General features: G+C 36.0%; 1 protein-coding gene across 1 annotated transcript in view; it reads left to right on the top strand.

Annotated features, from left to right (window-relative positions):
- Nucleotides 1-26,965, top strand: part of efna5b (ephrin-A5b) — a 111,755-nt gene that overhangs the window by 21,101 nt on the left and 63,689 nt on the right. The window lies entirely within an intron of this gene.

Below are 26,965 nucleotides of genomic sequence, written 5' to 3'. Positions count from 1 at the left end.
TAGTTACTAAAATGTACATTTTGGCACTAATATAGAATCTTGAAGTATTTAAATGTAAATAAGGACAAATGTTTAGCTTTTGAAAAAGTCCTGTCCCAGTGAGAGCTTTTGTACCTATTTGTCCGAGAGTGTTGGACAAACATCTGAGAGCTCGTCTCACAGCTGTGTAGAATAGAGATCTCATGTGTGATTTTTCTCTCTTATGTTCACCAGCATTTCTAAATCTGTCCCAGCCAATCAGCAGCACACTATATCTCCAGCTGTCCAATCACAGGTCATGTGTCTAAATCCCCCACTAATGAGTCACGAGGCTGTTTTCCAGCCACCCTTTTGCCCCCGTGTGATAGGACCCGGTAGTTTTCGACACGCTTTCATGGGAAATGCTCTCTTGGAATCCGGACTAACTTTCTTTGGCGCTGTTTGGTTTTGGGAAATATATCATTTGCGGGGAGTGGATGTCTGCCGCTGGTGTCGCTCCGGAGCAAAACATCATAGAGTCTCTGAGCACTAATACGAGCCACAGATGGATTGAAGTGCTATTCAGGCTTCAGGGGAAGATTATTGTGCTTGGCTGAAGAAAGCTGCGTTTAACTGATGGATTTAGCACACTTTGGCATGGTGCAGTTGTCAAATAGCACAATAATTAATTCCATTTTTTCCCCATGATGGTTTGTTTGAAGTTGTAGCATTTTCCATTATTGTCACAGGAATAGGAATACCTGCAATTTGCAGGAAAATTGTACCATTTCATATCTGCAATTACTGAAATGGAAGTATGAATGCAGAGGCCATGCTTTCAAGCTCCAGGCTGCATTTGCAATTTCTATTAAATGTCGGAAATAATCGATGGCGGATGCATCCTTTAGAGACCGGACACACTGTCTATCTGTACGGCAGTGGAAAACAAGGAAAATCACCACGTGAAGTGCAGCGGGGTTATTAATAATATTACGAGCGGATGATTTTGTCCCGCTGTGCTCTGTTTGCTGTTATTAAGTGGCGTATATTGTGCTGGATTCTATTTAGTTTCAGATTTTACAGCTCAGGGCGAAGCGATTATTATAAAACAAAAATTACTCGTGCTCCGTGGCTCAAGCTTGCGGGAAACACACAAATAAAACAACTTTATGCAGTAGAAACTTTTATTGCAATAGCAAACACAATAAAGGATAAACTGCACTGTCATTCTAGTCCACTGATTCTTTGTGCTTTATTTCTTATCTGCATTCTTCAGCAAGACTTAATTGACACTTGTAAACCGGCTCAGTTTTCGCCGTTTTGGGTTTTTTTCTCAGAGGAGTCATATATTAGGAGAAAGCCACTTTCCTGACAGTGGAAAACGGATTGAGGGTCGGATCTTAATCCGATGCCATCTGGAAAAACGCTGAGCCCTTGGCACGCTGGCACGGAGGTTGCGTCCCTTATGTAAACGGAACAAATTATTTTTCTCACTGATGGCGTATCACATGAATGCCATGGAGGATTGTACACAAGGTCAGGGTAAAGGGCCACTGGAGGCCAAGGCTTATCTCATGTCCCTTAAGAAATGAGAATAAACGACATTGTGCTTTGGCATGTTAAAGGTGTTTTTGTCTCCTTCAGAAGCAACAGTAATTCTCTTTATGAGCTCAGTATTCATAATGATGGAAGAATTCAAGGTGTGGCATAATCTCATCAACACTTTCTATGTAGAGCTCAAGCACAGTAGTTAACAAAACTATTTATTCAGTGTTTTTTGAGCCTAATTTAGACAAACATGACATTTGCACAGTGATTGATTCCTGTTGCTAGAAGTATAATGCAGTAGAAGTAAAAAGTAAAAGTATAACCCGACACACCAGAACTTAAACCATCTCTGCTTAGCTATTTAGTTTAAACATATGTTTATTTTTTTAATTCGGGAATTGCTTTTATTTTATTTTATTTTATTTTATTTTATTTTATTTTATTTTATTTTATTTTATTTGTTCTATAAGTTAATTCAATTTAATTTAATTTCTTCTCTTTTACTCCATTTCGTTTTTCTAACTTTGTCTCGTTCTTGTAGTTTTAGTTGTTTGTGATCACTAGATGTTTATGATATGACACACCAGAACTCAAACCATCTCTACTCAGCTGCCTAGTTTGAACAGAGAATATTTATTAAGTCTCAGGACTTGCTTCACTGTTTTATCTTTATTATTATTTTTATTATTTTTTATATTTTTCTATTCCAGCAATGTACTGTAATTCCACTCAAGCCTGGAAGCCTTACAGAAAAATGGCCCCAACATTTGGGTGGTTGTTTCTTTCTTCCCTAAGATCTTGTAATAGTTCTTGCTCTGCTGTGTTTCTGAATCTCCATTAATCTGTGCAATGCAAATGTTACAGTCCCAGACTAAAGGAAACAGAACCGCTCAGATTCCCAGCGCAGTGTCACTCCCCGCAGGGTTCTGTCTCCGTCAAGTATTTTAAAGCCTCTCTTCTTCAGTAGAGCGTTCTGTCTATCACACCAGCTCTATGAAACCCATCGCACCAACTGAGAGACCCCCATGATTCCCGGCTCCGAGCCAAAAAACAAATGCCCCATGATGGGACTGAAAGAATGGGCTTCAAAGTGGCCAGTGGTCCGTTTGAGGAGGGACACCAGGCCAGCAGTGGAATCTTCTTTTAAGGGGATGAAGCAGATCTGTTGTGCGAATAACAAAGCAAGATAATTAAACCCTCTTTGTGCTCCAGCGGCCTCAAAAGACTATCTCTGGAGACCGCTGACTGGAACCGCCATGCTGGATTTGGGCGTTTTCTGTGCTGTCATATCTGATTGGCTGCCAGTGTCAAATGCCTCCGATCAAACAGATGTGCAATTCGAGGGTACGTTTACGCGACAATGATTGTATTAAAACAGAAAGGTTTTTCCTTTTGGCATGTAATGCTGTCAAAACAATCACCAATCACATGGATCCACAAAAAACAACTAAAAACAATACATTATGCATCAGTAGTTTTTAGTTGAAAACCTTTTTTCCTTTATATTTTAAAAAGTTTGTGTACAGACGACAACGTTATCAAAACAATCTCCGTTCACACAGATTCGCAATAATGACTAAAAACGCTGCATTATGCATGCCAGGCCACTAGTTGGCGATGTTAGTTTTTAAAGAAACTCTATGCACTTATGCACACATGCATTCTTATAGACTGATCACATCACATGCATACATATTAGGTCAAAGTTGCATACATATGAATGCCCAAATTGCATAAAAATTAGTTTTTAGTTGAAAATGTTTTTTACTTTGTTTTGGAAAGGTTAGTTTACAGAAGACAACATTGTTTAAACAATCCACGTTGGCAATGTTATTTTGTAAAGAAACACTATACACATGTGCACATATGCATTCCTATATAAAGAACATGCAATATGTATGTGCATGATGTCAATGTTTTCACAAATTTGTGTTTGTATAGTTTACAAAGAAATGATAACAGTATAGTTTTCAAAAACTTGCACTTTGAAACCAGTATTCAAAAGTTTGCGTTCTCAGGCTGTCAAAGCGCTGTTGTGTAAACGAACAGCCAAAATGCATGAAACTTTTCAGATTTATTAGAAAAACCTGAGTGTTGGAAATGGATTCTAATCACTTCTTTGAACTTTTTCATAGACTGAAGTTTGAAATCAGCCCAAAATGCATCATGTATCAATGTATTAATGCATCAAGCGAGTTAATGCTGTATCATGTAGACTTTATTTGTTTTGAATAACTCTTTGGGCTGTCAGCATTAACGGCGTTCAATTAGACGGTTGTGGATTTTGTTGAAGGCTGTCGATGGATGTGGATTTTACAGTCATAAATCATACAGAGTCACTGTAGAATAAATGAATGAGAACTTGGCTAGACACAAGGCTTTGACTTAAATCTGCTCCGTTTACAAAAAAAGCTCAGTTTTGGAAACACATTAATTAATCCTTGCACAACAGAATGACAGTTACCCAAAAGACACCGCTCACTTTCGCTTCATAATTGATTCCTAGGCCATGCCAGAACTGGTTTTCATCAAGCCAGCGGCCAGAGCCCCCAGTCTTGAGCCTTTATGCTGAAAAAGACAATGTGCGCTAATTGTTTGATGTTAAGTACGTGCCATCAGTCAGGGCTAATTATGGCACAGTCATAGCATGTACTCCTGGGTCCAATAAACTCCAACAACATTATTTGGTCAATGGGAGGGAAAAAATTGTCCAGGCACACAGAGAGTCCCGCTGTTACGCCAGTAATTCAATTATCACCTGTCTTTGGTAATGGCTAGTTAACACAAATATTACTCTTTATATTTGGCTGAATGAGATTAATGAGTCACGGGGAACTGGTCAGGGGTCTGCAGGGTGCACACGCCACTGAGTTTTACAAGAGAAACTGTTAAAGGGAGGGACATCTATTTCCAGCAAAACCACAGATGTGTATTTTATATGCACATCTGCATGATTCCAGGCTGTTCTTTTGAATTATTACTTTAAAAATAATATTACTGGAGCATCAGTGCTGTTCTGAATGTCATCATCCTGCAGCTGATCACGTGAATGATATTTAGTCTGAAGACATAATTGCGAGTGTGCTTTTGCTTGTATTCAACAACAGTTCAATATACAAGTTAATATTGAGTAAAGTACATTTTAAACACAGTATTGTCAATTACTTCGTCTGTTTTTGCTTTGCTAATATACATATTTCCAAACAAAGCCATAGAAGAATTTAACTTTGTGCATTTCCGACACAGTAACTGCGATCCACAATGAATCAGTGTTGTTTGATCAAATCAGTTGAGTAAATGATTCAATGACTCAATAATAAAGACAGCCATTTGTTTAGTTCACAAATGAATCATTGATGTTGAACAAATCAGTTGAGTAAATGATTCAAAGACTCATTAATAAAGACAGCCATTTGTTTAGTTCACAAATAAATCAGTGATGTTGAACAAATCAGTTGAGTAAATGATTCAATGACTCATTAATAATGACAGCCGTTTGTTTAGTTCACAAATGAATCAGTGATGTTGAACAAATCAGTTGAGTAAATGATTAAATGACTCATTAATAAAGAAAGCCGTTTATTTAGTTCACATCGGTGTTCTGAACAAATCATTTAATGGATGATTTAGTGATTTACTCATAAAGAGCTATTTGTTGGCACCTACTTGTTAAGTGTTGAAAATTACAAAATGAGTCACAAAAGAAAGAAAACATCTTTTTCAGATCATGATTTTGCATGCATTCTGTTTTTCTTGTAAATATATATGCTGCAACCTGCATAAAACCCTATTACTTTCAGTAAATAACAATTAAATAGTCTGTAAATCAAGTCCCACCATCAGCAGCCTTCTTTTTCATCAGCAGAGGATAGTTTGTAATGTAGAGTTATATATATAGAAATCAAAGTCTCTCAAATGTAAATTGTTGGTTGTTCTCCGTCTGCGCTCGGCTGGATGTCGCTGGAATAGTGAATGAACTTTCCGGCTGAGTCTGAGGTCAAAGGTCAGGTTGTTGTGGCAGCTGCTGGTGTCCCATTGAATATGCAGACGGATGATCTCTACAGAGGACACCAAATATCACCGACTCCCCTGACATTATGCCACACCGCTCTGTGTTCACACTTTGCGTTTCTAATTATTCATCGGCGATAGTTAGCCAGTAATGAGAGACGTTTCTGCAGAACTTCCTCCTATGTGTGACCCGCTGTGCTCTGATTAGTATGTGTCTGTAGCACGGCTAATTGTGGGTAGAAAAGCTCATTGTTCCTCAGGCTTCCTGTACAAGGAGCATTAGCAGCAGTGTTTAGCAGCTAGAGACCCGAGACAAGCTCGCTTTTTGTCTTTGCGGATCCTTAACGCGACCCCCCCCCGGTGTAAAATCAGGCCTAACCCTCCGAACGTGACAAGGTCAAGGCCTTAACACTGCTTTCAGCGCCCGAGAGGTTTAAAGCGGCGACAAAGTTACTCATGTGCTTGTAAAACGGAGGGAAAAGCAGCAGTAGTGTAACGTAACATCAGGGGACCGTAAAACTCAGGAGCCCCTTTAAAAAAAATAGATGGATTAGATTTCTGTCAACACCGACTTTATCAGCTGAACGACTCAAACTCAGTTTAGAGAAGGCCTCTTTCATTTGACATCTGATTGTTTTTAAACAGGTTCTAAAAAAAAGCATCTTTCATCACTTTTGATTTATTTGCCTTATATTGTATAGTTTCTTTAACTACAGTATATTTGTTAAAATGCCATGATAGGATTACAAGTATGAATCTGTTTATTATATATTTATTATATATATTATATAGTTTATTATATATGAGCGTTTCTGTCTCACACGTTTGTGTTTTATGAAATCGGAGTCACTTCTGATCTACAGATTACCATAAAAAAGCAATAAAAACACACTTTACCGGAAGATGCACAGGAGCTGTGATGAAATCAGTGCGAGTTTGTTTGTTCATCCAGATGTATTGATGAGAATGATTCACAGTCTTTCCTCACTGTTTCCACACGCTGAGCTGATAAACTCTGTATCGAGTCAGGCTCATAACACCGGGCACATGGGAAACGTCACCTCGGGGTGATTTCACTTCGAAGGAATATAAACCTTTAATTTATTGATTTCCCAATGTTTTATTTCCTCCGTTCTGCAGTGAGCAGCAGACGAGAGAAAAACAAAGATCCTCTACATTAGATGTTATTGGGAAAGCCTCTTTCTCTCTGAGTCCTGCAGACTGGTGTTATTCTGTGTTATATCTAACGCACACATGGCTTTCTCATAGACAAACTGAGATATACTTAAACCATAACTTTATTAATATATTTGAAGGGTGTAAGATCAAGTCAGCGTGAAATTCACAACCCATTTTATGTCTGTAATGTGCTGTATTTCAGAGCGAAACCACTCTGTAATATGATTTTTCAAAGTTATTCAATGATTGTAGTACATTTACAAGCAAAAACATTTCACTTTTAATTCAGTATGTTACTTACCGTTTTTTTATACTTGACTTGATTTTATCCATCAGAAATGGACTGGATAGTGAAAAGTTTCTAGGACTAGCGATGCCAGCTGTCAGTGTAATAGTTAAAATGTAATAGTAATGTGCTCTGATGAATCGTTCCTAGTAAGACCAAGAACACAAAGCCCATCAAGAAAGTAAATAAGGTCATATTTGATTGCATGTTGACTCAATGCTGTATCCGTTTCAGGACCGCAGTATTTTATCTCTTTATTCATTCATGGCTTTGTATATTTGCTTTACTATTTACTCAATCATCATGTGTTGGAGCGTGTTTGAGGTTTTGAAGGCTGCGTCGGGCTTTGGTTTCAAGGGTCAAATGCTGTGACCTCTGGAGGTCTAAAGTAGCGCTTTATGCTAATAGACAAGGTTTGTTTGTTGCTTTGTGTCTTGTTGATGCGTCTGTTTCTCTGATAGAGGCTTGCATCAAACACGTGTTGCTTTTAAAGCCGTTTATGATATCTCCGAGCTGACAAACCACATGGTTTAAATGGTCAGAAAGAGACAGACGCATGCTGGGAACGCTGCTGTGGTTTCAGGATACGCTTTTTCCTTGAGAATCGTTTAGTTTTGATTACAAATCCACTCATTTGCTGACTTTGGCTGAGCGGAGTTATGTGCAACATTAACAAGTTAATTATACCTTCGCCACAATGTAAATAAGTCTTTAAGATGCTCGGGTCTTGTGTCCGTCCAAGAACACTCCTCAGGAGATTTCCCATTTGCACAAAAGAAGGATCGAGTGGCTCTTGCATCATATTTTAGCAGATTTTAGCACTAGTCTTTTAATCGTGATATAAGGTGCGACTGCAGCAGATCAAAACAAGACAAGCTTCGATGTCACCGAATGAGCACAAAACCCTGATTACAGGCGAGAAATGCGACGCTTTCAGCAGAAGTGTGTTTTTCCTGCTTTCTTCTCCAGCCGTCCGCAAACATTCCAGCGGATGAGTCTGTATTAGCCACGTCTCACGTTCAGCAGCTCTGAGCTGTGATATCTGGAAATCAGGCCTGTGAGAAACCACTGTCGTGCCAAAACTAGACCGAAATGATTTTCTTGGCTGAAAGAAAGTTTTTGGAGAATTCTGTTATTTTGTGTCTTTTCTGGTATATATGGTTCATGAGGACACAGATGTGTATAATGAATTGGATACTATGACGTAAACATGGTTTATGAGGATACTTCCTGTGTCTCCATAAGATAAAAGGCTTAAAAACATACAAAACAGTGTTTTTTTAAATTGAAAAATTGCATGTAGTTTTCTGTAAGGGGTAGGTTTAGGTGTAGGATAGGAATGCACGATATTGAATTTTGCCGATATTCGATTTGCCAATATTTTTTGCACATCGTTTTTGCCGATATGCTGATATTTTTCAACTCATTTGGTCGATAGCCGATATGCCGATATTTTTTAAATCATTTGGTCGATAGCCGATATGCCGATATTTTTTAAATCATTTGGTCGATAGCCGATATGGCGATATTTTTCAACTCATTTTGGCCGACATGCAGATATTTTTCAACTCGTTTTGGACAATAGCCGATATGCCAATATTTTTCAACTCATTTGTTCGATAGCCGATATGGCGATATTTTTCAACTTGTTTTGGCCAATATGCCGATATTTTTCAACTCGTTTTGGACAATAGCCGATATGCCGATATTTTTCAACTCGTTTTGGACAATAGCCGATATGCCAATATTTTTCAACTCATTTGGTTGATAGCTGATATGGCAATATTTTTCAACTCATTTGGTTGATAGCTGATATGCCAATATTTTTCAACTCGTTTTGGACAATAGTCGATGTGCCAATATTTTTCAACTCATTTGGTTGATAGCTGATATGCCGATATTTTTTAAATCATTTGGTCGATAGCCGATATGCCGATATTTTTAAATCATTTGGTCGATAGGCGATATGGCGATATTTTTCAACTCATTTTGGCCGACATGCAGATATTTTTCAACTCGTTTTGGACAATAGCCGATATGCCAATATTTTTCAACTCATTTGTTCGATAGCCGATATGGCGATATTTTTCAACTTGTTTTGGCCAATATGCCGATATTTTTCAACTCGTTTTGGACAATAGCCGATATGGCGATATTTTTCAACTTGTTTTGGCCAATATGCCGATATTTTTCAACTCGTTTTGGACAATAGCCGATATGCCAATATTTTTCCACTCATTTGGTTGATAGCTGATATGCCGATATTTTTTAAATCATTTGGTCGATAGCCGATATGCCGATATTTTTTAAATCATTTGGTCGATAGCCGATATGGCGATATTTTTCAACTCATTTTGGCCGACATGCAGATATTTTTCAACTCGTTTTGGACAATAGCCGATATGCCAATATTTTTCAACTCATTTGTTCGATAGCCGATATGGCGATATTTTTCAACTTGTTTTGGCCAATATGCCGATATTTTTCAACTCGTTTTGGACAATAGCCGATATGCCAATATTTTTCAACTCATTTGGTTGATAGCTGATATGCCAATATTTTTCAACTCGTTTTGGACAATAGTCGATGTGCCAATATTTTTCAACTCATTTGTTCGATAGCCGATATGGAGATATTTTTCAACTTGTTTTGGACAATAGCCAATATGCCGATATTTTCCAACTCATTTGGTCGATAACCGATATGCCAATATTTTTCAACTCGTTTGGTAGATAGCCAATATGCCGATATTTACAACTCGTTTTGGCCGATGACGATACCGATATATTTCCATTTGTTTGGAAACAACACCAAGTCTCTTCTGTCTGGTAATTATAAGCTAATTATTTTTAATTTTCTGTTGTGCTGGAGGAGTAAGATTCCCACTGGATGTTTCTCCCAGTGTCTGTCACAGGGTCAAACAGCTGTCTGGGAGATAAAACTCTTTCCCGTTCCTCTTATTTTCCAGCCCGTCTCATTATGAATTCTCATTTCGTGTCAGAGGTCTGCTATTTCAGGATTCTGGAGGTTTTCTCTCAGCCAAAACAAAACGTGTGAATAAACACGACTTAAGGAAGCACGAAAAGTGAGCACAAAAGAAAAAAATAAAGAAAGAAATGACATGAGGGTGAATGAATAAACAAATTGTGACATACTTTTAAATTTTGGCTCTGGGTTTACTGTAGTGTCAGTATTAGTCATGTGATGTCACGGCGAGAGGGAAAGAGCTATAATTAGGAAAGGGAATATAAAACACATTTCGGCAGGCTGTATTTTTCAAACTATTGCAGGGGCGGATTGTTTTATGAGCTCTGTGATTGCGGCAGCCCTCTGGAGGCAAATATTTGCAGATTCGGCAGGAAATGGGTCTCGGGAACTGGGGCAAATCCTTGAACTTCACCTCCAAAACTGATTTTATTCCAATCACAGCCTAAATCAATTCTAGCAGGTATTATCAGCAGCCGTGTTTGCTGTGATGCGGCTGTGTGCGTGTGTGTGTGTGTGTGTGTGTGTGTGCATGGTCTCTCAGGAACACTGCACTCTGCCATGACCTTTCCAGAAGTAATGGGATTTTCCGGCCATTTCTGTTCTCTCCGTTCTGTTTCAAAGGTGTTCATGCAATGCTGTAATACGCTGATCCTCACAGAGCATTATTGTACAGGATATGTTTCATTAAATATGTAAAACCTTCTGTACAGGGTCTAGAAATGGGAGTATTTATTGTTAACATTTTGAGTAATTGAAATCAAGCTGTATATATATATATATATATATATATATATATAATTAAAAATATTAAATTAATATGAGAAATGACAACTAACTGAACACTTTCTAAACTAAAAATGAAATAAATGAAAGCTAAATAGAAATAAAAACAAACAAATGTAAAAATTCTAAAGTATATAGTAAAATTGCTAAACTGCTAAATTTCTAAATTGCTAAAACTAATATTAAGATAATAAAAATATAATAAATAAATAAACAAAATGATAATACTCATTATTTTTATAATTTATTTTTACAATTTAAATTAAAATGAGAAATGTTGCCTTTGCAAATAACTGAAAAAAGTTGAAATTATGTAAAATTAGTTATAGTAAATTAGTATGTAATAATTTTCAGCATATAAATAATACTAATACAGTATAACATTGGTCATCATGGTTGATTAATAGTGTCATTGTAATTGTTACTGCTTTTATCAGTGCTGCCTTAAACAATGAATCAGAGGACATCAAATAAACTAGTCTGTTGTCAGTCCAAACGAATCTATTCATTAACTAGTTGACCAACCATAAGCATTGCTTTAAAGGGAATGACGTTGGAGATGCAACTTCATCTCAGCATTGAGGTGTGATAGCACTATGCATGTGGAGCACTAAACTATCTTTGAGAAGAAGATGCATCTGTGAACTCTATTCAGCTGATTCTGAGTTTTGAGATTCAGAGCAGCGTTTCTGCCTTTCTGATCTCAGATTATGAGTAGAAGTCGTTTTATGAGAGCAGAACTGCAGAGTGTTGTGTTTCTTTCCATATTAGCAATAAACTGGTGTTTATAATTTCTCATGTTTTCTCAAAGTGCCGCGTGGATCGAGGCGCCTGCCAACGTTTCCTCACTCTTGTAAAGCAGTGAAATCAGCACATCTGGAATCCTCTGCGTCTGAACATCTCTTTTTCTTGTGGGATATTCATAAGTCCATTTTTCTATAATGTAGATGCATGTTGGGATGAAGTGGGAGGATCAGATCCAGACCACACGGGTGTGTTTGTGAAGCCTTTCTGGCTCGTCTGCTGGAGGAAGTGATGGCCTGTTTGCGTTTCATCTGACTGAGTTTATTCGTTTCTAAAGCCAAGGATAAACACTTCTGATTCCACTCCATCTCCATCCAGCTGATAAGAAGAGCATTTGGCGGAAAAAAGACGAGGCGATTCTTCACGTCATGCTCATTCTGGATGAGATTCACCTGTTGTTTTTCATGAGAATAAGTTTAACTTTGAGTACTTAAATGACTAAAACTAGAAAAAAAAATATATATACAATTAAATAAATATAAAATATAATTCAAAATGTTAGTATAATATTACTATACTAATTAAAAACTACAAAATTAATTAATTAAACTTAAATAAATATGAAATAAAATAGAAATATTAGAAAAAAATAATACAAAAAACAAAGACCTAAAAGTACACAACAAAATTACTAAAGTTAAAATGACTAAATTGCCAAAATTGAAGTAATTATATATAAAGCTAATTCAAAATATTAGAGTAACATTATACAAATTAAAAACGAGTAAAATGATTTTCAGTAATTGAAATTAAGCTGATATAAAATACACTAATTAAAATAAAATAAAAATATATATTTTTAAATAAATAAAAATTTAATATTTTCAAATAATTGAAAAAACATAAATGGAAATTATACGTTGCCTTTGCAGCTAACTGAAATAAATATTAAAATATTTTTCAGTAATTGAAATAAAGCTGAAATAAAATGAAATTTAAAGTTAATTAATTTAAAAACTTGAATGATAAATGCTGAAAATTTAAATAAATAAGTAAATAAGGTGGAGTACGAAAAATCACTAAAACTAAAACTGAAATAAAGGTAAATAGAAAAAAAAATTAAATTAAATATAAATAAAAATGAAGGCTGAAGTGATTCTTCATGTGTTTTTTTCTGCTGCTTTATTCTGGATGTGATTCACCTGTTTTTCATGTTCTTTATGAAGCGGCTTCAGTTCACATGTTTCTGATTTAAGTTTCATCTCCTCTCTCGTATTCGAAACATGAAACTACATTTTATCTGCTGAAAAGCCTGCTGCGCCCCGTGGGTTTGGGTTGGTAGAGCTCATGAGGAGTTGAGATGGCAAATATCTGCATCGTCTCGTGTATAAAATCTCCGACAGCTTTACTCAAACACGTGTAAACCCCCTCACTGTCTGACCGACTCTCTCTAGGAGAACAGCCACAAATGAAAATCCTGTCCTGGTTTTTTAGTGTTTCTGAGGAGCGCAGATGCGTGTGTGTGATGTCTGGAGTGTGTTTCTTCATAATGTGCAGCAGGGCCTTCAAGCTCAGGAAAGCACAATAATAGACATCCACAGATCTCATGGGCTGTCTGCTGGAGTGAGACAGAAGGGAATTTCAGCAAATAATGTGCTACATTTCAGCCACAACACCATAGACTTGAGAAGATGTGGAATATAGTGCACTAGATGAATAGATAGGGCTTTTTGGTCATTTTCCCCCACATTATGGAAAAGAACACTATGCAATGTATGTTTTTTTTTTTTTTACTGAAGAAAGCCATTGTGCTCGCAACACCAAGGTCATGAGTTTGATTCCCAGGGAATGCATGAACTAATTAAATTTATAAATGCATTTTTTTTATCAATCTGTTAACACAAAGCATGTTCTAGGGCATTTTATTGCAGTTAATAATAATAATAATATATGCATTCCTTTCATTATATTTGTAGATTATTATTTTATATATTAAAGCATGTTCTAGAAACTTTTATTGCAGTAATTATTATTATTATTATTATTATATGCATTCCTTATATTCTTATTGTTAATTATTACATGAAAGCATTTTCTAGGACATTTTACTGCACAGTTTGTTGTAAGATAGAGACTTAATTATTTTAATAATAATAATAAATTCATTCCTTTTATTATAGTTATTATTGTTATTATTATTATTATTAGTAGTAGTAGTACATCCTATTATTCTTATAGTTTTTTTTTTACATTAAAGCATGATCTGGGAAATTTTACTGCACACTTTGTCGCTAGATAGAGAATTAGAATTATTTTAATTATATGTATATATATATATATATATATATTTTTTTTTTTTTTTTTTTATTTTGGCGGGGGGTATTCATGCACAGTTTGAAGCTATATAGAGACTCAGTTGAGACTTATTATTAATAATAATTTTTGTTGTTATTATTATTATTACTTTTTTTTTCTTTTTTACATGAATGCATGTTCTGGAACGTTTTACTGCTCAGTCTTCAGCTATATACAGACACAGCTGTAAATTGGGAGACGTTTTGAGAGTTTGTCTCTTTACGGGTCACAAGCAGCTAATGGCCCGGATCTCGTCCTCCCTTGTTAGTAAAGCGTCCTGCTGTTTGCGATTGTCCCTGTTAAGGCATGAAGCTCAGATGTGGGGTCACGTATCCGGCCGAAGCGCTCATTAATCTTCTTTAAGGAGCCTGTGTGTTTCCCTGGAGGTCTGTGGACCCCGCCGGAGGACGCTGATAATCGCTGAGCTCTGATTTATCGGGTCGCGGCCGAGGCGCGGTTTGCAGCGATGCAGATGAGCGCGACTGGAAAGGGGAGAAGATCAATTCGACAGAGTGCTGTCCATTTGGGTAATGGACAATGCAATCATAACTGTAGTTGTAGAGTTAAGTGGACGGGGCAAAGCCCTCTTCATTATCTAATACATTCAGGGCTTTTCCAGAATTAAGTGACAGAAAGACATTTAACTTGCTTGTTCAGAGGCCAGATAGAATAGCATCTATCGTGTTCACTCACACTTATAGTTAGTGACTTGATGTAGACGTGAATCATCTAGCATTTTCATAAAACAGGTGTAAAAAATCGATTTAAAAAACATTTCACTTAAGACAGTAGGGTTGCAAATAACAGGCTGTGATTTAATTGCATGAATATATGTGCTGTGCGTTTCAGAGCGAAGCTTTAAGGCCTTCTCCTGATTTTCTGCCTAAACTTTTACTGGTTTAATGATTGAAAATTAAGAAATGAAGACATTTATAGATATTAGCTTTGTGATTTTACAGCTGTACTGTACACTAATAATAATAATAATAATGATTATAATAATAATCATTTTCTATAAATTTCTAAAATGCAATTTTACAGTTGTTTAAAATGTTTTTTTTTTTTATTAAATACAAAAAAATTTGTTAAGAGAAATATTATAATTAGTATTTTTAATATACTAATATTGTTTTTATATATGTGTATTAAAGTTTTACAGTACTGTGAAATTAAGTAATTTATATATTTGTCCTTTTAAATACTATTTTTTACATATAAATATTGGAATTGTAATATTACTTATTTTTAATTTGTATTAAAAAATCTATTATTATTATTATTATTATTAATAATAATAACACATAGTGATATTATTGTAAAATAAATATTTAAAACATAATAATAAATATCATAATTTGAATATTTTCACTCTAAATTATTATTAGTTGTATAATCACATAAATTTGGGCCAAATTGTACAGGCCTACAAACAAACACTGCAAACCTGCATCTTGAAAAAATTTCGAAAAACACATATTACATTGAAAGAGCTATTTTTATCAGAATTTTTTTTTTTTACCAAATCACACAGCCCTCTGAGACAGAAACGACTTTGAAACATGCTGAAGTTATTGTTTGCTCTGGTTTCCACACATGTGCTTCAAGAGGCTCTCCTGGTTCATCAGTGTGCATCTGCATGTGTAACACATTCAAGTTTCCCAAATGATTGTGGACCTGGACTGAGAGCGAGCGAGCGTCAGAAAGACACTGTGATCTCCTTCTTAGAGTCTCTGAAGGAACCTTTGAGGGGTTTTACTACGGTATATTCACCTGGATGCTGAACCAGATGCTTTATTGTTATTGCAAACAAACAAACATGAGTCTGATTTTGTATGTTCTGCTTTAGAGGTGCATGACAGTCTGTCAGATTTTGTGTGTTTCCTTGACGTTTTCTCTTCCTCTTCCGTGACACAGATCCCCGCAGATGCTTGCATGAAGTAAACACACGCATGAAGCTGCTGTCAGCGTTTGGAAAAGTTATTCTTTATTAAACAGCTTGTTCTGTGATGCATAAAGAACTGAATTCATAGATTAAGCCTGTTAGTGGGTACGTGATAGCGAGTTTTGGCAGGTTGGTTTGACACAGATTCATGACAGCGATGTTGAGGGCGGAGGTGAATCCAACAGGAAATCAGACACAGGAAACAGGAAACGGAGAGACACCAGATGCTCCTTGAAGACAGACTGAAGAAAGTCTGCATTATAGTGTATTCTGACCGAGTAAAAACCCCAGTTGCGCACATGGTTTTTGCATGAGACACAAACCCAGCAAATCTTGTAGTGTTTTGTGGAAATTGTTGCACATTTGCCGCAGACTATTAAACCTTTTGTAGGTTGTTCATCATTGAGAGCCTTTGAGTTTGTGATCCAGGAAATTAAAATACTGTATACGAATGTATAAAGAATTACTTTTAGCATTCAAAGGAATTAATAAAAAATAGAAAAGCTAGACAAACTTGACTGTTGACTTGGCAAAGATGTGTTTGAAAGTAAAAAAAAAAAATCGTTAAGTCTTTTATGTTTGAAGGTTTATATATATAGTATTTATTATTATTTTGAATTAGCTTTTATTTTTATATTTCCATTTTTTATTTAACTTGCACATTTTAATATATGTTATTATTATTATTTTTTATATTGCCATTAAGTTTTTATTTTATTTAGAGTTTTAGTTTTTTGCAGCCTTTATAGTCATCTATGTTTCCATTTTCATCTGTATTTTCACTCATTATTTAGGCACAGAAACCATTTTTGATAGTTATTTTTAGTTAACAATAAAAACACTGCCTAGCATGAAACATCAACATCAAACTAAAATAATTTAAGAATAATAGAAAGTAATTTTATGTGTCAGAATAATTGCCATGCGAGAGCACCTCACCTGAGCATAAAAGAGACGAATCTGTCTGTTCAAATAAAAAAACCACAATGACATAAAAGCAGCGTTTCTTCGCTCCTCTGGTCTTCATTGAGTGATTGTGATTAGCTGGAGGATATAGCATTAATATTTGATGGGCGTCACATCATGAAAGCGCTGAAGTTGTCAGAGGAGCTGCGTCTGGTTTGGGTTCGACTGTAAGAGAAGTGCACTACAAGCCTGGACAGAAAGACACCTGTTCCTGAAACACAATGCGGCCCTGTGAGGCCTGTGAAGATCTGCTCTCTGATAACACACATGCAAAATTATTACGAGAGAGACACCGCAGATGCTGCTATCAGTCAAAGCTTAAAACACAAGCGCGCTTCTCTTCTGAAACCATCGGAGTCATAAAAGTGATGCTGCCAACATGCACATTAAAAAATGGTGTTTTCTGTTTTCTCAAAGTCTGTTGTTAAATTCAGTATACAGAATTAAATACTTATAAAGAATGTATTATTATTAATTTATTTTTATTATTAATACTATTTGTCTTAAGTGACAATTAAGATTTATGCATACTGAATAAATGCACTTTCCATTGATGTATGGTTTGTTATGATAACACAATATTTGTTCGAGATACAACTATTTGAAAATCTGGAATCTGAGGTCAGGGTCACATTTATTATTTTGTGTTACTATTTAACATGATTACATTTAATAACAGCCAGCCAGTTTTTAGGGTGTTTTAAGGATGTTTATTCATTCCCTTCGTCGTCTGCAGGTGTGTGATTTCACAGACAAACAGCTGACTGTGAGATACAGCTATAGAAAATGCAGCTGGCAGGAAAAAGCAGCAGGTTTAGATTGCATTGGCTGTATTGCGTATGGAAGAAAAGCATTTTTATTGCCTCCAGCCAGAGACGGTCTCGCGAGCAGTCTGTGATGGATGAGGGTCTGCAAATAAATGCAGTTTGTCATGTGAATATACGTTTGTGGCACTGTTTATCCGGCCGTGTTTGGCAGGTGTGGAGATAATAACTCGAGTCTGTCTGTGAACGGGCTTTATAAGCGGCCTCCTCCGGCGCTGTCCATCTGCTGATGAAGCTATGGATGGTTGATTTCCTGGAAGCCAGAGGTGATTGGAAGCCGGCGTGATTCACAATGTGATGCCAGTAAACAGATGCATGAGCTCAGCGAGTCTGTGCAGTTCATCACGCCGGCAGCTTTACGTTCGGACGTTTAAGACGACATGAGATCGACTCAAACTGGTCCTTTTTACCTTCTTAATAAATGTGACTGCTGTTATTGTGCACCGTTTATTAGCGCATGTTATTCTCAACGGGAAAAATCACTGCTTCTGCTGCTTGCTTTTTACTTTTTATGCATTTAAATTCGTTTTATGCAATTTCTGTTAGATGATAGTGACACTGTATGTGTGTTTGTGTGTGCAACTGAAGAATCATCTCCCTTTTATTAAATGAGTGTGAATTTGAATTGAGTTGGCCACAACACACAGGAAGTTGAATTGGAATGACAGGAAGAGGAATTTATTGAATTTCAAATCAAACAAATTAAATGCAGTTGATGAATTCTGGGCAATTACTGTAAATGTACTGTATAGATTTACCCTGATCCATAAATCTGTATGTAAGACTTGAATCTTCATGAATCTTCAGGTCTTTTTTTACTTTTCAAACAAAAAAATTTCAATTAAAAAATTTTTAAGCCAATGCTTAAATAATAATACAAAAAGACTTTGATTTTCAGTTTTAGTTAAATTCAATTCTGCATTAAAATTAGTTAATTAATTAATTAATAAATACTTTAAATAATAATAATAATAATAATAAATGCTTGTTTAACCGAATGAGTTTCAGTTAATTTTTAAAGCTGAATTTCAATTCTAAAAGAAAAAAATAAATAAATACCGTATTTTCCGGACTATAAGTCGCTCTTTTTTTCATAGTTTTGCTGGTCCTGCGACTTATAGTCAGGTGCGACTTATTTATCAAAATTAATTTGACATGAACCAAGAGAAAACATTACCGTCTCCAGCCGCCAGAGGGCGCTTTATGCTGCTCAGTGCTTCTGTAGTCTACACTGAAAACATAGAGCGCCCTCTCGCAGCTGTAGACGGTAATGTTTTCTCTTGGTTCTTGGTTCTAAATAAATGCGACTTATAGTCCAGTGCGACTTATATATGTTTTTTTCTTCATCATGACGTATTTTTGGACTGATACGACTTATACTCAGGTGCGACTTATAGTCCAAAAAATACGGTATATATATTGAGGGAAATAATTTTTTAAATTTCAGTTCATTTTAATACTAAATTTCAATATTACACTTACAAAAATAAACATTAATTAACTTTAAGTAATAATATAAACATTTAAGGTAAATTAATTCAGTTCATTTTGATGTTACATTTTACCTGCACATTTACATAAAAAATTATAAAAATGTTTTAAATTTAAATTTCTTTGAATTTAGTTAATTTTATGCTAAATGTAATTTTTACTGTACATTTACAGAAAAACATTTAAATAAAGAAACACGTTTTTAAAAATGTATTTCCATTTGAATTGCTTTTCAGTTCAAAATAAGTATTTAGAAAAATATTTGAAGTATTCTAAATTCACTTCTGAATTCTGCACACCACGAAACGGTTTAAAATAATAAGAAAAAGTACTGGTAATTTTCTGCAAGGACATTATCCATTAAGTTCATGAGCATTTCCCTTAAAAAGGGGGACTAAATAATACTCAAGACTTATGTCTCGCATAAAAGAGGATCAGTTAAGTAACTTAAAATACAAGTACAACTATAAGTTCAGAAAATTCCTTTTATTGAAGTCTGAATCACCTTTAACGAAGATTATCTCTTGTGTGACCCTGAGGATGAGATATCAGATCTCTACTGTATGTGTGTCATAGAGGAAAGAAAAAAGGCTTTTCTTCTCCTTCCTCGTGTGTTTGTGAGCTTCTCTGAATCCAGACATCACTATCTGAGTTTCCCGAACCCCCTGCCAACCAAACTCTGAATGCTATTCACCGCCGCTGAATGCTGAACACAAACACAAACACACGGGTTTATTTCTCAGCCCCAGAGACTTTAAAACTCCATTTGCATTCATGTAATGAGCGATGCAGGACTCTACCTGTTATTTCCGAGGCTGCGGCTCGTTAACGGATGGAGGAGGAGGGTTCGAGATCGACATGTCGTCTCGTAGCAACAGGCCAAGCGTGAGACTCTTTACCAACCATATGTGTGTGTTTTGTCTCTTTAGAAAGGACTGAAGAGAAAAGCAGTCTGCTGAAGAGGGAAGGGCTGTAAGTGCTGTTTAATAAACTCTTAAAGAGCGGCCTCTGTCTGTCCTCGGGCCTTCGGGAGGAACACGGAAAATAGATGTAGAAAGAAGACTTTTACATGCCTCGGACGAGGAGATCGGCTGTCAGACGATCTGTTAGTGATGCTGTGTTTTTAACTGGATGATCAGCACACAGTCGTGTTGAGCGTTTGGCATGTTGTCATTTTGCCCGGAGCTTGTGCTGGATTGTGTCGTTAACACAAGCATCACTGTCTTTAGTCATTGTTTTGTCTGGACTAGCAAAGAATTTGGGCCGTTTTAAAGGTCATTCTATGTGTGTGTGTGTGTGTGTTTTATCTCGAGTGACCTCATCAAAATATCATTATTACAAGGGGAGTGTGGAAATCCTTGGAGAAATCTCTTGCTCGGCTCACTTCATGAAAGCTGTCTATGAGTTGAAGAATTTAGGGCAGACATTAACAGACTGAAACCTCGGAGCCGGAGACATCGCTCAGTGCATTTCAATAGAATTGCACAATTAATGCAATTAATAATTTATTACGATTACAGCAGTCAGGATTGTGAAAAGCGCTTATTTCAGCTTTTTTATTTGTAAAATGAGCCACAATCAGAGTTCAAATCAGTGGCGACACACAAAATAATTATAAGTTACTTTTATACATTTCAGTAAACAATAAGTTAATATCGGGTAACTGTAGATTTTAGATAAAATATTACTCAATTTTTTTATCATTTTGTTTTTGACAGTAAAAGCATTTCCAAACAATATATTTAATTGTTTTGAATGAATTAATTCAATAACTTGCTTGTAAAGTTATCTGCTTGTTCTTGAATGAGTCAGTGTTTTGAATGAACTGGTTGAACAAATGATTCAGTCATTCACTTTTAATGACAGTAATTTATGCATTCTTGAATTAAACAGTGTTTTGAACAAATTGGTTGAAGGAGTGATTCAGTGAATTTTTCTGAATTAATTCGTTTGTTGTGTGTGTGTCTCTGTGTGTATTTCTGTGTCTCTATGTCTCTCTCTCTCTGTGTGTGTGTGTGTGTGTTTGGACCCTCCAGCTAACTGTAATAGATATTTGTGATTAAATAAACTGGGCCATGTCCCGTTCCCCACCTATTTGCATCCCTCCATGCGTCCCAAAATCACCTTTCTCTTCACATAAACCACAGTTGGCTGTTAGCATCTAGCTTACAAGGCTCAGTCAAGACGGACCAATTTGTTCCCTTCAAACCGTTATTTCCTCATCAGCCTTGACAAACGCTGTTATTGTGTAGGAGGTGGTGCTGAATGTCCAATGGGGCGGTTCAGTGCTCGCTGGCGGAGGACCGGAGCGGCTCGGAGCCAGCTGTCCGTCAGAGAAACACAGCCAACACCAAGTGAATCATAAATGAAACGTCTCTCCATCCCTGCAGCTAGAACTCTGACCTTTTGATTTGGCTCAAGGTTATCGCCTGAGACCATCTTCAAATGCCCTGTGTGCTTTAGACAGTATTTAGTGCTCGTGAAAGTCAAGGCCAATCAGCTGAAGAGTTGTGCAAAAATCAGAAAGTAAGAATCAACTCACTTTCATCTTCATTCGATAGTGTCAGTGCAGTTTAATTCTCAATTTAATGTGCAGTGCATTCTCGGAAATTAAGTTCTTTCACCTTGATCCTTAAATCTGTCTGTAAGGCCTACTGTAAAAAACCTTTACGTTTCAAGACTTTTCAAACTAGGTTTTAAATCACACTTGTTACTTAAATCTAAATTATTTTTAAATTCAAAGCATGCACCTTTTTTCATTATTAGTCGCAGAAATGCATATCCTTGAGCATGTTTACAGAGACTAAAGAACAACCTCTGAATTTAAAGACTCCATTATAAGCAGAGAGGAAAAAATAGCACAGTATGTTTAATATAATATTTAATTTTATATTATATTTAAAACAGTATATTTAATGCAATGTTTCAGTAAATGAAATAAATGTTGCATTAAAAATATGTTTGTTTTTGTAAGCTATACTGGAGTGCATTATTTGCTTCACGTTTTTCTTCTCAGTTTATGGCATTATGAATTTGCCACATTTTTTTAAGTGTGCATGGTTTATGATCACATTGAACAACAAATGCAAAGCACTGTTGCCTGAACGTGTTGTAATTCAGTTCAGTAACTGTGTTGATGTTGCAGTTTATTCAGTTCTCATCCGATAGTGTCAATGCGGTTCCGTTTTCAATTCAACAGGCAATGCATTCTGGGAAATGAAGTTCTTAGTTTTTAATCACACTTATTGCCGTTCTATGAATTTCTTTGAATTTCAGTTCTTTATACATTCAAAGCATGCATCTCTTTCTTTTTGCATTATTATCATTCTTGTGCATGATTGCACAGACTCTCAAAGATTCAAAATGTTAAATAACAACCTCTGAACTTATAAATGAAATGCAAATTGCATCATGCATAGAAAAGAAAAAACACACTACCGTATTTGCAAAACAAACAGTAAAGCAATGTTTCAGACTGATGAATTAAATATATTGTATGTTTTTGAAGGTTATATGGTAGAGTGCATGATTTGTTTTTCTTTTCAGTTTAAGGCATTATGCCATTTTTTTTCTCTGAGTGGGCAAGGTTTATCATCAGAAAACAACAGCAAGGAACTGTTGCGTAAATGCATGTTGTATGATTCCAAGCATTTTCTCAGCTCAGGAGCTGCTCGTCTCTGCCTGAGGGAAGGAAGAATGGCTCTCAGATGTCTGTGTTAAATGTTGACTTGTGCCTCATTAAGGTTTGGTCACTCCAGCACAGAGCAAACAGACGAGCTTGAGCATCATCTCACTGCAGGCCAAACCGTCGCCTGTCGCTTTCTGAAGAGCACCTCAGCCCGAGGCAGAGCGCAGCTGTAAAAACACGCTTGAGTGTTTCTGAGAGACTCTCCAGAGCCGGACGCAGTAACACACAAACACAGGCCTCTTCAGAAGCGAGGGTGGCATCGCTCGCAGCGCACAGGTGAGGCTCGTCTTCCTGCGCACCTGGGCAGAGAATGACAGCGCTGCGGGCAGATCCTGAAGATCATTCTCACAGACGCATTCTGAAGCGAAGCTAGCGTCCCGAGGCGAGAGGGGATTGCAGATGGGGGAGATGAGTGGCATGAGGCTGGTTTATCCATTCAACACGCACACATTCAGCCCCGCTCTCAAACCAGAGTCTGCGAATACAGCTGCTCTCGGTAAATGGTCTCGTTCCCGTGAATGCACAGTGAGACGGGCTGAGAATATGAGGATCTGTCTCCGGCTGCATTACTGTGACCTGTGACCTGTGACCTGTGACCTGTGACCTTTACTGTGTGACCAGGGCTGCGTGTCGTTCACAGCTGAATTGAAAATGCTCTTGATTCAATGCTGGAATTTTATTTCGGTTTGGAGGAAGATTGCAAGCAGGATTCAGAACTTTCATTTGAATTTAAAGAAATATAATTAAAGAAATAGAGCCGAAATTCAAAGAAATTCATGCAAATGAAATGTTATTAAATTTTTTTACAGATTTTTTTTTTTTCCCGAAAAAATTGCTTCTAGACAAACTTTAATGATTGTTTAGTTTAAAAAGTTCAAAGAAATATATATATATATATATATGAAGAATTCAGATGCAAAAAATGCCTTTAAGTGCCGTCTTAAATTTAATCGTTTATTTCTCACACTTTTGGATTTTTCTCGCATTACTGAGAGACATAAATTCAGAATTGCAAGATGTAAACTGAGAAATAATTCTGAGATAAGTCTGATATATATATATACAATTGCAAGTAAATAACTCACAACTTTAAGAAGTAAAGTCTGTGAAGAAATAAACTATAAATATAAACTGTGAAATATAAATTCACGACTGAGAGAAAAAAGTCAGAACGGTAGGATGATTTAATTTTATTGTAATTTTTTTTGTGTGTTAGATAAATGCTAAATTGTCAAAATTTTTATTTTTTTATTCTATGGGGAAAAAAAAGTTGTTTTTGTGAGATATAAACTCAGAATTATGAGAAAATAAGTCATGGTTAGATAGATGTTCATCAATCTGCAAGCGTGCAGAGATTTTCACGGCTCTGTGGAGAATGACCTAGAGAGAGTCTGACACTCCTCGCCCAGCAGGCTTCCCTTCGTGTTTGCTAAGCTAATGGGCCGTCGGCATTGTGTTACAGCGGCTGAGATCCCTGATCAAAAGCCTGCGTGAGGTTTGGAGCAGACCCAGGAGAATAACCCTATCAGGAAGCTCATACGCATGCAGCAAACACGCTTCTGGAGTGGAACTAATCTAATGCTTCCTCTGTGAGCCTTCCTGGAGTCGCTTACTCTAGAGCTGCAAACAGCCAGGGTTTAATGTCAAATAAAAGTCAGTACAACATCAAGTAATGTCTACATGTCCATTTTCATGTATGGTTCCCAAAGCTGATCAAAGACTTTCCGCTTGCCTTCAGCAGTGTAAGTTAGTCCAACCCGGTCTCACGGCATTTCGAACATATTTTACAAAGTGGCTTATTCGTACGAATTCGTACAACCACAATTTTACGAGTTGCACAATTCGTATGAATTTGTACGAATGACCTACACCTAACCCCACCCCTAAACCTAACCGTTACTGGGGTTTAGACAAATCGTATAAAATCGTACGAGTGAGGTCGTACAAATTCGTACAAATTCGTACGAATAAGCAACCTCGTAAAATACGTACGAATTGGTCGTGAGATAGCGTTGGTCCGATACAGTTCATGTTTCTGCCATGGGAAAAAAATATAAAAATGTTCGGTAACATTATTTTAAGGTGTCGTTGTTACACATATACTAACTATACACATATAATAACAATAAATGATGCATAATTGTAAGTAACTCTAAACTGAACCCTAACCTTATAGTATGTGCATGTAGTTAATGAATATTACTCAGTACTTAAATGTAAGACTGTAACAAGGACACCTTAAAATAAACTGTGACCAAAATGATGAATTTTTGTTTAAAAATTTGTACATTTTAATTGCAATTAAACATTACATCTCACAATTCTTAACCCTAACCCTAACCCTAACCCTAATCAGAAAAGCCTGAATTGTGTGGTAAAATTATAATTGTCTATATTTGTCTATACAATTATCTTTTCTACTTTTTATTCTGTGGTGGAAACAAAAAATCGCAAAGGGGAAACTGTGCAAATGAAATAAGCACCGATCGATCCTTTAGTGAAGAAAAACGTAAGATAAAGGAGCCACAACAAGCTGATTAAACTTTATAAACTAATTACACCGCCTCTTTGTTTTCCTGGGGATTGTGGACAAGATAAATTGCCAGCTGCGTCTGAGACACACTTCTTCTACTTCTGCTTACTTTTAAAGCAGAAATCATTAATAATGTCCTCAGGGAAAGACGGCTGAATGTCGTTTTTCTCTTTCGCTGCATGTTTGAGAAGGAAGCTCCAGACTGAAGTGTGCTGTGGAAATGAAGGCAGTGGTTTGAGTTAATGGAGTGACATGAGGAGGTTAAGAACAGAGGAAACAAGAGCATGCAAGACAGGAGACACCTTTAGACGCACAGAGAGATGTGAGAATATGTTTGAATAGCTGAAACTAAATAAGTAGCAATTTTAGACACTTTAACCCTCCGGGATGCGTCATCTCGGATGACACCCAAAGCGGTTTGAAAGAAAAATATGACAGTGTAAGTCAACGCTCTCAAAAATCATGTGGAAATTACGCACTTACTCCGAAGACTCAAATATGACTGAAAACTGCCTCAAATAGCGGCGATTGTGAATTTAAGAGACGTAACTCTCGGGTAGCACTTTAAAATCTTTTGACTTTAAGATAGAACATGAATTGAATGAAAACCAAGTTTCGTTGCTGGTTTTCAGCTCATGCGAGCGGCTGCGTTTCTCTTATTGCACCAATCACATTTGGACTTATAAATAGAATTGAAAGTGACCTCAGAACGAGTGTCGCCCAGATGCTGTCCAGCTCTTTTAATATTATTTAACAGCCGAATCAGATTGTAATTAGCTCTCCTCTCATTCATGTCATGTTAGTATATATATATATTAGTGCTGATTAATCAAACGATTAATCGCGATTAATCGCAACCAATATATATATATATATATATATATATATATATTTTTTTTTTTTACATAATATGTGTGTGTGTACTGTGTACATATTTATATATTATACACACACATGCGTGTATATCAAACACAGTTGATATTTAAATAAAAAAATATAATGTTATTGATTTAATTATTTAGAATGTGTATCATTATTATAATTTATAGTATAGTATTGAAAAGTTTTGATTAAATTAAATTATTCAAATATATATCAATCAATACAAATTTAGATTATAATAATGATTACATTTTCAAATAATTAAATTAATTATTTTTATATATTTTTTGTAATTATATTCACACGTGGAATTAATTAAAATTTTTATATATAATATAAATAATATAATTTTTTATTTTATCATGAACTTTATGGGATGGCAGACATTGATGATGATTCAGGTTTTTACCATATTTCTCCTGCTTCACGCTGTACAGAAGAGGTGAACGTGTGATAATTGTAGCTTCGCAGGTGTTCAATTGTCAGTGAAGACGTCTCTTAGCAACCCAGTATTGAGAATGAGTGATGCTAATGCTAGCATTTGTTCTGCAGGTGTATGATTATCAATAGAGAAGATTATTCACTGCAAATGTGTGCTAAAGTGCTTTTACCGTCATGTGACGACTCACTTAATGCATTTCATTTGTTTTAAAGTGAATGTTTATCATTACAGCACAGCTTTGTTCATGTAATGACTGCATTTTGATGAAATCATGTTTTCCGGTGTCATTCTGTTGTGATTTTCCAAGTTGGATGTTTCTTTCTGAGGAAAACAGAATGCAGCATG

Source organism: Carassius carassius, chromosome 21 (genome assembly GCF_963082965.1).
Source record: "Carassius carassius chromosome 21, fCarCar2.1, whole genome shotgun sequence".
NCBI classification, from domain to species: Eukaryota; Metazoa; Chordata; class Actinopteri; order Cypriniformes; family Cyprinidae; genus Carassius; species Carassius carassius.
Note: the sequence above shows the minus strand (reverse complement) of the source record. Positions and strands in the feature narration are given on the sequence as shown.